The sequence below is a fragment of the Colletes latitarsis genome, chromosome 6 (assembly GCF_051014445.1).
Source record: "Colletes latitarsis isolate SP2378_abdomen chromosome 6, iyColLati1, whole genome shotgun sequence".
Lineage (NCBI taxonomy): Eukaryota > Metazoa > Arthropoda > Insecta > Hymenoptera > Colletidae > Colletes > Colletes latitarsis.
Genome location: NC_135139.1, coordinates 10,371,215 through 10,386,269, shown reverse-complemented (window position 1 = coordinate 10,386,269; position 15,055 = coordinate 10,371,215). Strand labels below are relative to the sequence as shown.

At 38.9% G+C, this 15,055-nt stretch overlaps 1 protein-coding gene across 2 annotated transcripts in view; it reads right to left on the bottom strand.

The window, feature by feature from the left end:
* The window catches only part of Mib1 (E3 ubiquitin-protein ligase mind bomb 1), a 642,152-nt gene that overhangs the window by 459,337 nt on the left and 167,760 nt on the right, over positions 1-15,055 (bottom strand). The window lies entirely within an intron of this gene.

The following is a 15,055-nucleotide window of genomic DNA, read 5'->3' as shown; positions in this document are numbered from 1 at the left end:
TGGCCACGTTTACGCAAAAAACAGAATCGACACGGTGCACGTCACGAGGGGGGATGGTATCGAAACACAAACGAATCCTCCGTAGCGCCCCGAGAGCTGGAAAGTGTTCTTCTAGACGACCCTCAATATTCAAATACGGACAGAGGAACGTCGATCAGCTTCTTCCTCCTTGAAATGGAGTGCCGTCGGCCAATATTTATCTTCGAAGTCGGATGGTTAGCGCAAAAATTAGCTTTTCGCCCGACCGGCACAAGAAAACGGTACCAAGGATGTTGGATCTGCATAATTTCGAAGGAGTTTCGCGTCGAACGAGCCCGGGAAGGAGGCAGCAAGAAAACGGCGAAAAGAAAGGAGAGGAAGACTAAGAAGAACAAAGCTACGACGACGGGGAATAGTAACAATGCCCGGAGAAAGAAGAAGCAAACGGTGGACGGAGGGAGAAGAAACACGGGAGACGAAACAGACGACAACGGTGGAACGAGGACGCCAAGCGAAGTCTAATCCACATTCATCAGGCTTATAAAACACCCAGAGAAGCTTCGTGAAGTAGATATCCGCCACGTACTCGGGACCAGCGAGAATAAAACCCAGTCTCTGAACTCGGTTAACATCGTTACGCGGCGAGTCGCGAGATCGGAGAAGATGGCCCTCTGCATTTTCATTGGCATTTCTATTAAAGGAGAACACCGGCAATAACGAAACTTTAGTTAGGACAGCCGCGGCGAGCTGCAATCAACATTCATTAAAACGATTGCAACTTGTCGGAAAGAAGCCGAGGATCGCCCCGGGTGGAGCTAGGTTTTAGTAATAACTTCGTCCAGGCGCGTACGTTTCTACGAGCATTATCTTTAAACGTCGCTCGCGAGAACTAATTTCTGTGAACAGATCCAATTACAAAGTTTCAGACAGTAAAGCTCGCATGAACGCAAGTAAGTGGTAATGCTCGTTTTCCTCGTACAACAATATTCCCGCTTTCGAAATCAAGGAAAGGGCTAATGAAACTGTAATTCCAGAAGCTTCGTATGAATCGAAACGGATGGCCAATCGAGGCTATAGCCCGGACAGAATTAATTGGGTGCCCAAGGCTATTGAGGAGTACCGTTTGGCTAATTTAAAACAACTTTAGATTGTGACGAAATGAAATGGCATTTTCTTCGCAATACAAATCTCCCGCCAATCGAGGCTACAGTCTGGACAGAATTTATTAGGCGTTTAAGGTCATCGAGGAACTGTACTGTTTGGTTACTTCATCACAACTGTAGGTTGTTGCAAATGGAATGACATTTTTTTTATAATTAAAATCTCCTGCCAATCGCGGCTATAGTCAGGACTGAAATTGTTGGTCCCTCAAGGTTATCGAGGAGCTGTACTATTTGACTAGTTTAAAACAACTCTAAGTTGTTACAAATAGAAATGGCATTTTCTTCATAATTCAAATCTCCCGCCAATTGAGGCTACAGTCTGGACATAAATTGTGGGGCACTCAAGGTCATCGAAGAATTGTACTATTTGGTTACTTCATCACAACTGTAGGATGTTGCACATAGAGTGGCAGTTTCTTTATAATTCAAATCTCCTGTCAATAGAAGCTACAGTCTGGACAGAAATTGTTGGTCCCTCAAGATCATCGGGGAATAATACTATTTGGCTACTTCCTGCCTTCTCTATTTGGAATTTCCTACTTTTGCAACTCGATTTCTTGAGTTCTACGAACATTATCAGAAAATAAACTCTGCATTCGAAGTATTAGGTTTTTCAAACACATTTAGACTCTTGATTACAATTTTCCAAATGGTTCGAACATGGCTTGTGTATTTCATCTCAATGCTACAAGATTAATACTGTTGCAATTGACCGGGCACAACACTGATTTATTAGACTTGTCCCTTACCAGACGGACCGTGCTTGTCTATTGTTATAATTATAATTATGAGCCTATCCTGTTGCGCCTCGGGCTATGGACTCAGGAGGAGCAACCCTTAATAGACACATTATACTTAGCAGTCAGATTATATCCAATATTCTGGAAACTTCATTTACGCACTAAATATTCAATTAATTATTTCTAATATTTCTAACAAAAATAATCAACAACAAGGCCCAAATATGGCGAAGTCGAGAAGCTCGACTGTTCTCAAGCAATTTAGTTTTATTGCCAAGAGTTAAATAAGATAAATAAATACAGGATGTTCCGCATTTATCCGTACACACTTCAGCAGTGTGTTTTACAAGTAAAACTAAAACTAAAATGTTATACAACAAAAAATCCATAAATACTTTGTTAAGTAGTTATAACAAAAACATGAACTGTCAAAAAAAAAATTTATAATAAAATAAAATCAATCTTTTGCAAGCATTCGATATCGTGAGTTTCTTTGCAATTCTTGAAATAATAGAAACTAAACTCTGATAAAGAAATGTTTAAATTATCCACATAATTCTACATTAAAAATATTTTTTCGTGCCTTATCTAACAGTTGCTCTCTTTAAACAAAATTTCAGTAAATTTGTTTAGTAAATAAGAAAACATCACATTTCATATTTTTGTCATAACTTCTTAACAAAGCATTTATGAATTTTTCGTTATATAACACTTTAGTTTTATGTTTACTTGTAGAACACACAGCTGAAGTATATACAGAAAAATCCGGAACACCCTGTATATCTGAAAAATCTCAGTACAAAACAGCCCACCTTTCATTTAAAAAAAAATCACAAAGACAGTCGAAAAAATCCCTTAATTAAACCTTCGCGTCCGTGTCTTTAAAAGAAGATTACTGCTACCATAATAAAACGGAAGTTTCAAGTGTTTCGTTCCCGAAAGAAAAGCTTTCTAACAGCTTGACAAGTCATTGTGAAACCCGGAACCCACAAAAATTCAAAATGAATTTTTGCTATCCGTAATCATCGACTCAACTCCCTCCGTGAAGCCCAGTGTCGTGCACCAAAGTAGCAAACGTCCACGGCTTCGTCGATGCACCGCAATACAGATTCTTGCTGAAGAATCGAAACACGATACGCCGGTATTAAAGTCTTTTGACTTTCTCAAAGCAGCTCGCAAAGGCGAAGTTCCTTAGGATCGGAAGACCCACAGCGACCGTAGACTGCGCCACGTATCTGAGAAGGTAACTCGCGTCCTTTCTGCGTGCTTGGAAGCCCTCGTTACGCTTTGGGCCGCGTCCAACGGGTCTCCCGTCTACGTCAGGTTCCTGGAAGGCTCCAAAGAGCCCAACGGTCCTCCCTGCAGATCTTCCCGGGAGTCGTCTTCGCTCGTTTCTCCTGTTGGCTGTACGGGCCACGACGTCACGTAGCAAGATACTTTGCAGACGGACAGAAGGGTGGTTGGCGGAGGCGGGGGGATGGAGTGGAATTAGCCGACTAGCGGCGGTACTTTCGTCGTGATCTCGATGGGGTGGAAACGACTCCTGGAGGAGGGACGACGATAGCGCTCTTGATATGTCCTGGCGGTAGTCAGGTGCCATGTACGTGACGTTCCTTTTTCGCATTTACCGTCGCTCCACGACCCGAGTCGTCGATGAAAGTTTTCTTTTCTCTCCGTTTCGTTCCTCTCTCGCTGTCTTCGACTCTTCCCTCTGTTCGCGACCTCCCCCCGCCCCCTGTTACCTCTTCTTCTCGTTTTCGACGCAACGATAGAGACCCGGGTACCGTATGCACAATGTATTTGCGGTCTCTTCGATCCGTCCAGGAGTTTCACGACCAAAGCGGAAGATAAAAGCTGATTTAATATCGTTTCCTGTTGCGTAAGCCTTTCAGCAGCTCCTTTCTCAATGCGTTTTAACACTAAACCTACCGGTACTTCGTGTATACCCATTCCTAGTAAGACTGGCCAAATGACTTTCTTTTTCTTTTTCACGAGGCAACGTACTTCTAATTTTTGTATTATATATATAGAAAGTTGCGTTTCGATGTTTATTCGTAAGATATCCTTGTCTCTTATGTTAAAATATTTTTTAATTATCATCGGATAGAAGATAAAACATCCTTGAAAACGAATTTTGTTCCAAGTCGATACCGTAGTTAGTTCTAGAGAAAACAATTGTTTAAGAAAAAGTATTGACTAGTAATTACGTAAACATCCTGTATTTAAATTAATTTTCGATTAAATGAACAATTTATGGTCGAGTTTTATTGTAGACTAGTCGTACGATCAGTAGGAATTACTGGAATTACTTTGAGTATGTAGAGTCAAAGTAAATGTTAAAATAAACATAGAAGACAACATAAATAATAATAGTTGATATGGCCATCGGATAGGGGATGAAATGCCCTTTAAAATGAGCGTTTGTACGAGTCGATAGCTCCATTAGTTCCGGAGATATAGCGATTTTAGTTTTGCGTCGATCGGATGGCTAGTTTCGGAGATAGGGATTGTTTACGTTTCGTTGTTGCGCTCGCGTGTTCATTGATCTCGCGCGCGTGAAAATAGTAAACAACGCGTAGTAAATTCTTGGAAATACTACGTTTCCTGGTCACGTGACTGTCTCGACTCACGCGCGACAAGGAGGTACGACGCGACGCGTCAGACGGAGACAGCGATAGTCAAATTAAGAAAAATACCTTTTTACATAAATTACGATATCTCGAAAACGGTAAGTCGGATCGCCAAAAACCAAAAACCATTTCAAAGAGGAAGCTTTGCCGCCGCCAATAATGGCTCAATAATGGAGAAAATATTAATAATTTCGAAACTGCAAGTAATTAAAGTTTTTAGTAATATAATGCGCGTCAGTAGTCTGCCGTAACACGGAAAGCGCCATAAGAGAACTTTTTTAAAATTACCTATTTACATAAATTTCGATATCTCGAGAACGGGAAGTCGGATTGACAAAAACCAAAAACCATTTTGAAGGGGAGGCTTTGCCGCTTCTAACAGTGGCTCAAGAATTAAAAAACACTAGTAGTTTCGGAACTGCGCGCGTGTAAAGTTTAACTATTTTTAATACGCGTTGTTAGAGTGTTCTAAGACAGTCGAAACTGTAGATTTTCTCCTTTCGTCTTTACTATACATATATTTCCTATTTACATCGAAAGCTAACCAGAATTTAGTACGAAATTTTGTCTAGCTTATTACAGAAAAATATAAATCATTCCACTGGTCAGATGACTGGTCGTGGTAGACAAGACAGACTATATACTTTTCTCAGAAAACAAACACTAAGAATAGAAGTGAATATTGTAAAATTCATTGCACGTACAGTGTAAGAAATGTCGTGAAGTTAAATGGCACTAAAATAATATTGTGTGTTAGAAATTCTAAACGAAATTTAAAAAACGGTCATGTGACCGGTCCCGATAGGTTTAGTGTTAATGATTTTTTGATAATAGTAAAATTCTCTTCGAGCGTCATACTCCGTTCTTTATGAAGCTTGGTATACAGGTAGAATATTGAAAAATATTAGACATTTTTGTTAGCTACAGATGTTCATGTTTAGAGGGTGTTTTAAAGTTGGGGGTGGAAAACACGTTTCCTTAAGTATCTCGGAAACTAACGAAGGTAGAAAAAAATACCAAACATAAGAAATACATGGTTTTTTAGGAGCAATAAGATGGTCTAAATGAATATATCGCTAAGTCATAGATGGCGCCACTGAAAGACGATCCTCGAATTTTGACGCGATTTTCATACTGTTTTCTTTCCGTTTCCGAGGGATAGAAATCCTTTGTGTCGCGTGACTTTGGTAACTGGGACAGCAGAGAACAATTTCGGACGATTTTAACCCTTGACTCTTAACCCTTTTTAGCGTTGCTCGATTTTTAATTATTTTAACGAATCTCTCGAATACCTGTTTTTTGTTTGGTTTCGTAGAGCTTCTGAAATATGAAAGAGTATCGAAAAAATAAATACACGATCAAAAGTGGTGTTGTTTATTCGTTTCCACGTATCGCAAAATAAATACAGGGAATTCTATCGAATTTTCGTTTTTGTACAGCGTGCAACAAAAAATCAATCGCCAATCCCCGCCTCCGTTGGACGCGTCGAAACGAGGAAAATTGACGAATGAAAATACGTTGCGATACGAGGTTAATTCGAAACGCTTCGCAGCACATTGAAAAGAACGTTTCGATTTATACTTCGTAACAGTTTGCGTGACGACTTTCGAAGATTTGCCGAAAACACAGTTGAAAACAGAACATGGGAGAGACCCATTGACCCAGTTGAACGCAAGTGGACCCTGATCGATGCCGTTGTCGTGTATTTTCTGAAAATTCCAGGATTACCGGGGCTCGATAGACGCAATGCATTAGAGAAGACAATTCTACGACCATTTCGATCCATTTATCTGACTGCCGGGTCGTTGACGGTTGCAGCTTTGTACGTAATACGTCCATCTCGTCGTAGCAGATTACTTTTATCGAATGAACCGTTGAAAACGTATGCGAAAAAAGACAGCAAAAATAACGACTGTTCCGCGTCCGCTTCGTTCGCAATTTGTGTAACGTTTCAGCCAGAAAATTGAAAACACGGCCACCGAGTTTGTAATTTATTTTATAACGTATAAATACAGCTGCAAAAGCAAGCGAAATGCGCAGATTGAATTAATAACGTCCTTATTTATTCTATATCCCCGTCGATTCAATAGAGACAAACAACAAATATTTTCCATTCATTGCTTCCCAATAAAAGGAAGGGAAATTAAAATACTGCCGGGTATGTAATAACGTGTCGTGCCGCGATAGAAATAATCTCTAATATTTACGAGGTTTAGGCTATTGTTTGATGTTTCGAAATACGTTCGAACGTAAACTAAAATATTGTTTCAAATACTAAATAGCAAACGGTCTACTATTTTTCTCTGCGCAATTATGAAAATATTTTCTTGCAATGAATCGCTAAAATGGTATTTTATTTGCAGAATTTTGAAAACGGGGTGACTTTATTTCGAAATACTTCATTCAGATTTAAAAACTTGGTCTCGTTATTAAAAAAACAGTATCACTTTGAATTCCAAACGACACCGTTCGAATACTGAATTTATTCCAACGATATGAATACACCATGTTCCAAGCTGATTTCTATTTAAAAAACAAAGCAGTTATAAATAAAAAATTACGTTCGATTCGCGCATCGTTAAATGCTTAATTTTGCCTCGTGACATTTTTTGTGTCCCTAACCGTTTAAGAAATTTAAAGGTCCCGCACGCTAAATTTCTAAACCAGTTTAAATTAAAGTTTCGAACCCGGTCGTATAATTCCCGGGAACCTGATAGAAATAAAACCGTTGATCCCGCGGAAAATTTCAGGGATTCGGTCCGGCAGCGAGCGCGTTAAAACATCTTCCGTAGGAGACGTAAATCGCGTAATTGGTTCCTGGCCGATTTCGTCGGTAGTCCATTGAAATTGAGAGTTCTGCCGTTCCTCAAGGAGATCCCGGATCCTAAACGCGAGATATACACCGACCGTATAAAACCGACCCCGAGGATGGTTCGCGCTAGTAAAAGGGGGATGCTGGACCATTCCGGACTGACATACGAGTATTACCCCGCGGCATAATTGCCCCGTAACTCAGCCGACACCCCTCAGCGACTGTTCTAATAACGATGATACCACCGTTGGCCCGCGGAAGCATTTTTAACTGGCGTGAATTTCGTTGGACCGTAGTTCGCTCTTCGAGCGTCTCTCTACCTGGGTTTCGCTCCTCATCGGTGGAAGGCGACGCCGCTGGTTTCTCCTTCGTTCCTCTCAAAAACTCTCGCGTCTCGCTTTCTGCCGCGGGGTGTGGGGGCACAGGGCAAACTTTTCGAGGAGCAACCGCTTAATGGAAAGCGGAATAGCCAAAGTTCCGACCTTTTTGCGGAAATTATTACGGCGCCAAGTTCGCTGACACTTTTTCCCGGCACGCGCACACCGGGACCCAACTGCCAGCTAGGGCTGGGACTAAGCACCGACTTGGGGAAAATAACGACTCGGTAAAAGCGCGATCGTTCTTCGGACTCTCGACGCTCTTTTGTGATCTACTTCGGGATCGGAGCGAGATTCTTCGGGAGGCCATTTCTTCAGACCAGTTTCGATCGGCTTTCCTCCTCCGACGTTCGAGATTCAAGCTCACGTACTACGGCTCACGGTGTAACCAGAGACCAGAAATAACAGGTAGTCGAAACATTCTTCTCGAAAGAAATCGTCGACCAAAAACTAATTTTTATTTAACACGTAAAATTTGTCTTGTACTACGATTTACAGTGTAACCGTATATAAAAAATAACAGGTAATCGAAACATTCTTCTCAAAAGAAATCGTCGATCAAAAACTAATTTTTATTTAACACGTTCGCTGACAAACCAAAATTACGTAACTCAAAATTTGTCTTAACACTTATTTTTTTTTAATTCTTATGTAATTTTACTTAGTGTAGAAACATTAAACAGTGTACAAAACACTCATATGTTAAAGAATGCATAAAAATTCAACGTGTAATTTACTCTTACGCAGAAAATGAGGAAAAAATCGGTTTTTATTTTTCTCACTACGGCACACCAAAATGAAAAATCTGAAAAAAATTGAGAATAATAGTAATAACAATACCTGTTTACTGTAAAAATATAAAAGTAGTTCTGCAGCTGCTTCAATGTGTAAATGGCAGTTTTCAGCATTTTTTGCGGTTTTTTATTTTTTATTACTTGATTCTTCGATCTAAAAATCTGAAAAACTTCCAAAATATGTGCCCCGATACCCGAAATGTCTCTGAATTTTTCCCCTGTCAATTTAAAGGCACCGTTCAATACACGACTATTTAATTTTTGTGAATATTCGCCGTTAGTGCCATTGATTTTTTTTCGATAACCTCGATAAACCACATTTATTTACACGTATCATTTCATAAAAAGCGGCTAAGTTTGTTACGTTCCAATGAATTTTGTATTTTATATTTGTACATTTTAATAAACAAGTTTGCAAAAAGTTCCGACGACAGAAAAGAAAATTTTTGTGAACCTTGCGAACGTGAAAGTGTTAAAAGGAATTTCGTTAAATATGAAACACAGAGGATGAACTCTGCCTTTGATTTAATTTTAAATCCGCCTTGGCAGATTTTCAGCCTTTGTACTCGTAACTTTAATTATGTTTGCTTTAAGTATTCGAGTTTCTTACCTTCGGCGCTACTTGTTATCGCTATTGTAAAGGCGTAGCAATTTTAATTTCGGAATATACAAATATGTCAGATGCGTCGAAAGTATAAATTGATCATGCAAATTCGATACAAGTAAAAATTACTTCTCTACGCAAGTAAATGTAACTTTTATAATAAAAGAAGTTCATCCAATTTTTTTAATACTTTTCTGTATAAAACTATTATTTAATAACGAAACTCACATTCAGCGTTATAATATTAAATAAAAGTTTGAACCTCTGGCAGAATTCGTTCGGAAACACGATCCTGACAACGCGTAACCGATGGCTGTTCGAATTAAACATCGAGAGTCCGAGTGAACTGACCTAATAAATCACAAACTATGTTTCCGCGACGCCGACCGAAATGCACTGATTAGGGCTTCGTTTTTGTTTCCTTTCGTTTCGTGATCGATCGTGACCGACGATAAAGTATCACAAAGATTGGGTAAAACGTGAAATATCAAGTTAAAATGAAAACCTCTCGCCGTGTAACTAATTAACTTCCTCCTTTTTCCCGTGAATTCTCATTATTTCTATGTACCCTCTTTGCTTTGTGTACTTGTTCACCCGTGAAAAGAGATACAGGGTCAGCGAGGTAAGCTGAATGAATAAGTCATTAAGTGGTACCGTTTCAATTTTCAGTCTCTCCATCAAAGGCTAGGTATTCCGTTCATTCCGTTCGAGTTGATCAAATTGACTGATAACAAACCCGTGAAAGAGGAAATGCCTTTGCGTCGTACGTTATCGATCTGTGTTGTTTAAAGGATTAGTGTCATCATTCTAAACCGAATCGTCGTTTCGTCATTAACTCCAGTCAAAAGAGAATTTTTATTTAAAGAAAACTATGTTATTTCAGCCGTAAATATATTTAACTTCAATACATTGGAAAAAGGTTTTCTAGAATTTGCATTTCTAACTTTGCATTTCTTATCTTGTAGAAAAATTACTTTTTGAGGGGCTGAATCGTCGTTTCGTCATTAACTCTAGGCGAAAAAGAATTTGTATTTAAAAAAAAACTATGTTATTTCAGCCACAAATATATTTAACTTCAATAAATTGGAAAAAGGTTTTCTATAATTTGGATTTCTAACTTTGTATTTCTTATCTTGTAAAAAAATTACTTGATACTTGAGGGGTTGAAATTATATGTCTCTGAAGTTTAATTAAAAATATTTAACCTAGCACTATTATGTTCGTTCATATAAACATTTTATGTACGCATTAAAAATACATACAGCATATTTGAAATATTATACGTTAGACAAGGTAACGAAGCATAATTGGAATACAATTCAGTGCAGTTAATTTCGTACACTTCGCAGGTAAGAAAAAGAAACGAATATTGAGATACGTTGTGTAATTACGAAACTCCGAAAATTAAAAGGAAATAAATGAATTTACGGTAGTCGCGAAACTTAACGCAATTAGAGTAGATTGAGGAAATGAATTTCAATTTCGTTCTCTTTGAAACGCCGTCCGATTCAAGGGGCTTTAAATGGACGCGAAAGCTGCCTCTACGAAAATCTTGAAATCCATTGTTTTCCGCGAGAATAAACTTTCTTTTCCGCCTTCATTTGCGCCCTTATTGTTGCTAGCATGGTCTTATCTTCTTGCACGTTTCATTTGAGACTATCGACTTGCCGCGTGATAATACGATCTCTTCTGCTGAAGGTGCAACCAATTTAAACTTAGCGACTGGCTACCGCATTTTCACTGTCTACGGCCGTTGCAACCGAAACTTTTTCAATTTCAACGAAAACTTCTAATAAGGTAAATACGTAACTTCTGTCGTATGCATGGACGATACGCATTCCTTAGCTACACATTCCGCGATTAACGTTTCAGCTTTATATTGCTCAAACGTATTCTAAAGCAAAAGCTCTCGTAACGATTCGAGCAATATTTTAAAACCTTGCAATATTATTTACCTTCACTGTCGTTCAATAACGATATTTATTAAATACGATAACTAGAATATTTATGTATTAATGGGAAATTTAAATTTCCAAAAAACTACTGAATGCACTTAATATGCAAAAATATAAGAAATACTTAAAGCAAGATAGGAATTCCTATATTTAGACAACCCTCTACGACAGTGTTTCCCAAAATGGATTCCATGAAATAATTTTGGGGTTCCGCGAGACAAGTTGTGATATAACATTAAAATAAGATTAGCTGCAATATTTTCATAGAAACGCATTAATATATTAACAAACTATTGAATTAAACTATTAAACAAATTCAGTCAAATTTTCTTGCCAAAGGCAGTATTATTTATCTGTCGTTTCAAAGTCGTTTATTCTAAGATCAGCTCACTAGATCCGAACTGTTAAAAAATTTCTTAAGGGTTCCACAAGAAAAAAAGTTTGGGAAACCCTGCATTATATCATCAAAATTATTTAAATTCTTATTAAAACTCATAGTATTCTTATCAAAATTTCGTCCACCGTATTATAGTTTACATACTAATTGAACCATTAACAGCATTGTTATAGTATTACTGCTCATGCAGAGGAGGGTACATTTCAATCGTTATAATTATCAACCCAAAATTGCTCAGTGGAAGTTCTTGTCTATGAAATCCTGTTTCATTTCGCCATTTAACCCCAATACAATTGACCAAGAGTTTCAGAATTAAAAACAAACCAAAAATTGTGTCAACCATATTTCATCCACCTCAAACTCGACTCTCTCGTGTCTAACACCTGTACTGTAGCGCTTCCTTTTCGACGCAAGTTTTCCAAGGGCGGGAAAATAACCGTTCTTCCGCGCCGCGGGCAACAACATCACCCATAACAATAATTATGTCGTTTACAGCCCCCCCCGGCCCATGAACACCGGCAAATTGGGAACAAACATCGGACTCGCGTCCCTAAAGTAACCTATTATTCGTCCGTGTAACGGCTCCTCGTAAAAGAATCCCGAGACGGAAGTTGGTGCGAAACTAGCCACACCTAACTTTTACCCGTTGCAACTCCAAAAGAGGCCATATAGCACCTAAATGGCACAGCGGGATCCCTCTGCACACGCCGCGTCGGCGCGGCAACTTGTTATCGCTATCACGGCCAGATAGCTCTTCGAAGTGCATTCGAGTGATCGTCGACGAGGATCACAGTCTTTGCTGAGGCCAGCTAACCGACGCTTGGCTCAGGCTGCCAGGGTGATTCATCACGAGACACTCCGCCGTGTTTAGATAAAGTCCTCTCCACCTCCTTTGGCCGCCATTTCTCCTTCGGCCAGAGACGTTCTTCGTGACGTCTACCTCTCTTGGTTCTCTCTACGCCCCCGCGCGCACACTTTTCTCTCGCTTTACATTATCGCGGCACACACACGCCAGATTCTTCAAGTGAGACAGCCGGAATCCTCACGAGCATTCGATGAGCTGACAACGCCTCGCGAAAACGAGCTTTCGAGCGCCAACTGTTTAACGAGAATTCTTCCTTCCATTGTGATTTATTTATTATTTTAAGCTACTACCGTAACCTTCCTTGCAAAAGTGTAATCGTGTCTAAACTTCGATACTATTTATACTTTCACCCCTTTTGACTCTTGGATTGAAAATTGAAATATTCAACCGCTGCTAACGCAATGTTTAACACTAAACCTACCGACACTTCATGTATACTCATTCCTACCATGACCGATCAAACGACCAATCTTTCTTTTTCTCTTTTATGGGGCAACATACTTTTAATTTTTGCATTATATCTATAGAAAGTTGTGTTTTCTCTTTTACGTTAAAAGATTTTTTAATTTTCATCGAATGGAAGATAAAACGCCCTTGAAAACGAATTTTGTTTCAAGTCGATACCGTAGTTAATTCTAGAAAAAACAATTATTTACGAAAAAATGACATAGTAATTATGCAAACACCCTGTATACAAATTTAAATTCATTTTCAATTAAATAAACAATTTATGATCCAGTTTTATCGCACACCAGTCATACGATTAATAAAAATTGCTGAAACTTCATTGAGTATGTAGCATCAAAGTAAATTTCAAAATAAACACAGACGATAACAAAAATTATAGTAGCTGGTATAGTCATTGGAAAGAGGATGAAATGCTCTTTAAAACGAGCGTTCGAACAAGTCGATAGCTTTATTAGTTCCGGAGATACGAGGGCCCGAAGCGTTTGTTTACGTTCACTGAGGTCAATGAACTCGCGCGCGTGACACTAGTAAACAGTGCGTAAAAAATTCTTGGGAATACTACGCTTCCTGGTCACGTGACTGTCTCGACTCACGTGCAACAGAGAGGTACGACGCGACGCGTCAGACGGAGACAGAGATAGTCAAATTAAGAAAATATCCTTTTACATAAATTACGATATCTCGAAAACGGAAAGTCGTATCGCCAAAAACCAAAAACCATTTTAAAGAGGAAGCTTTGCCGCTGCCAACGTTGACTCAAGTATAAATAAAATTCTAATCGTTTCGGAACTGCACACGTTTAAAGTTTAACTATTTTAATACGCGTTGTTAAACTGTTCTAAAATGCATTGTTAGTGTTAATGATTTTTTGATTTTAGTAAAATTTTCTTCGAGTGTTATATTCCGTTTTTTATGAAGCTTGGTATACAGATAGAGTATTGAAAAATATTAGACATTTTTTCTAGCTACAGATATTCATGTTTAGGGGGTGTTTTAAAATTGTGAGTAGAAAACACGTTTCCTTAAATATCTCGAAAACTAACGAAGGTAGAAAAAAATACCAAATATAAGAAATGCATAGTTTTTCTGGGGCAATAAGATAGTGTAAATTAATATATCGCTGAGTCATAGATGGCGCCACTGAAAGACGAACTTCATTCGCTACTCGTTGAACGAAAATTAAAATTTTAACTATGATGATTTAATTATTGAAACCTTCCCAAACCTTTCAGATCCTAATATAATTTTGCAGTCGGAGCTGACGAAACTCTGTTCAAATTCAAATTCAATAGCAGCTACGTTGTACATTCAAGTTGTTGAGTTTAATAAACTTTGTTACCGAACTGGTAGTCCAATTATTTTCTTGCGTCCATTATAATACTGCGCGATGCCAAACTGCATAAACCAAGTTGTTGAAATCCGAGCAGAGAGCTCGTAGACCGTTGATTTATTAACAATATAATATATTTCAGCGATAGTTTCTAAATATAACAACAGTTCGAATGTACAGTTGTTAGACCGACATAAAGAGTGTACTAATTTTTTCCGAAAACATTCCTCTCTACATTTTCTAAATTAATTCTCTTCTCTTGCTAACTTGTAAATACTCGTTAGAAATTAATTTTGAAAAAAAAACAGAAGCACTCCACAGCTGTGACTCTTTCATAAAGACGTCCCAACGCGTTGTTAAAATATTGCCAATGCTTCAAAATTAATAATTACGTACGGTTGATCGTAATACACAAAAGTTTACCCCAATCTGTGAGCACGGAAGCTCCGGCGGAGGGGTGGTTACTCGATTCGAAAGTCCAACTCTCGACATTTTTTAACAGTTTCTCGCGATCGGGCTGCGCGGGGCGGCAGAAGTTTTCGCATTACTCCAGCGTCGACGAAGCAGCGGCGAAATAAATTCCGCAACCTCGGTCGTCGCGACCGTGTCGTTTGTCCCCGCAGAACGACATAAATTGTCTGGCTACGCCGGTGAGTGAAAGTGGTTCGGAATGCAGGAAATTTATCGAAACGCCTAACAGCCGAAACCTCGAATCCCGCCGTACGGCCCGGGAGTTGATAAATTAGGGAGATTATTAGGAACAAGCTGTTGCAAGGACTGTTTCTTGATAAACGTGCTCGGTTCTCCCTGTACTTAGCTTAGCCACGTCTTAAGCTGCGATCGTAATGGTAAGCCGTAAGCACGTACCTAACGTAAGTCGTAACATAAGGCCCTACGAGTTGCCTCTGTGTGGCATAGTTCTGTTACGTGCTTATGGTGTC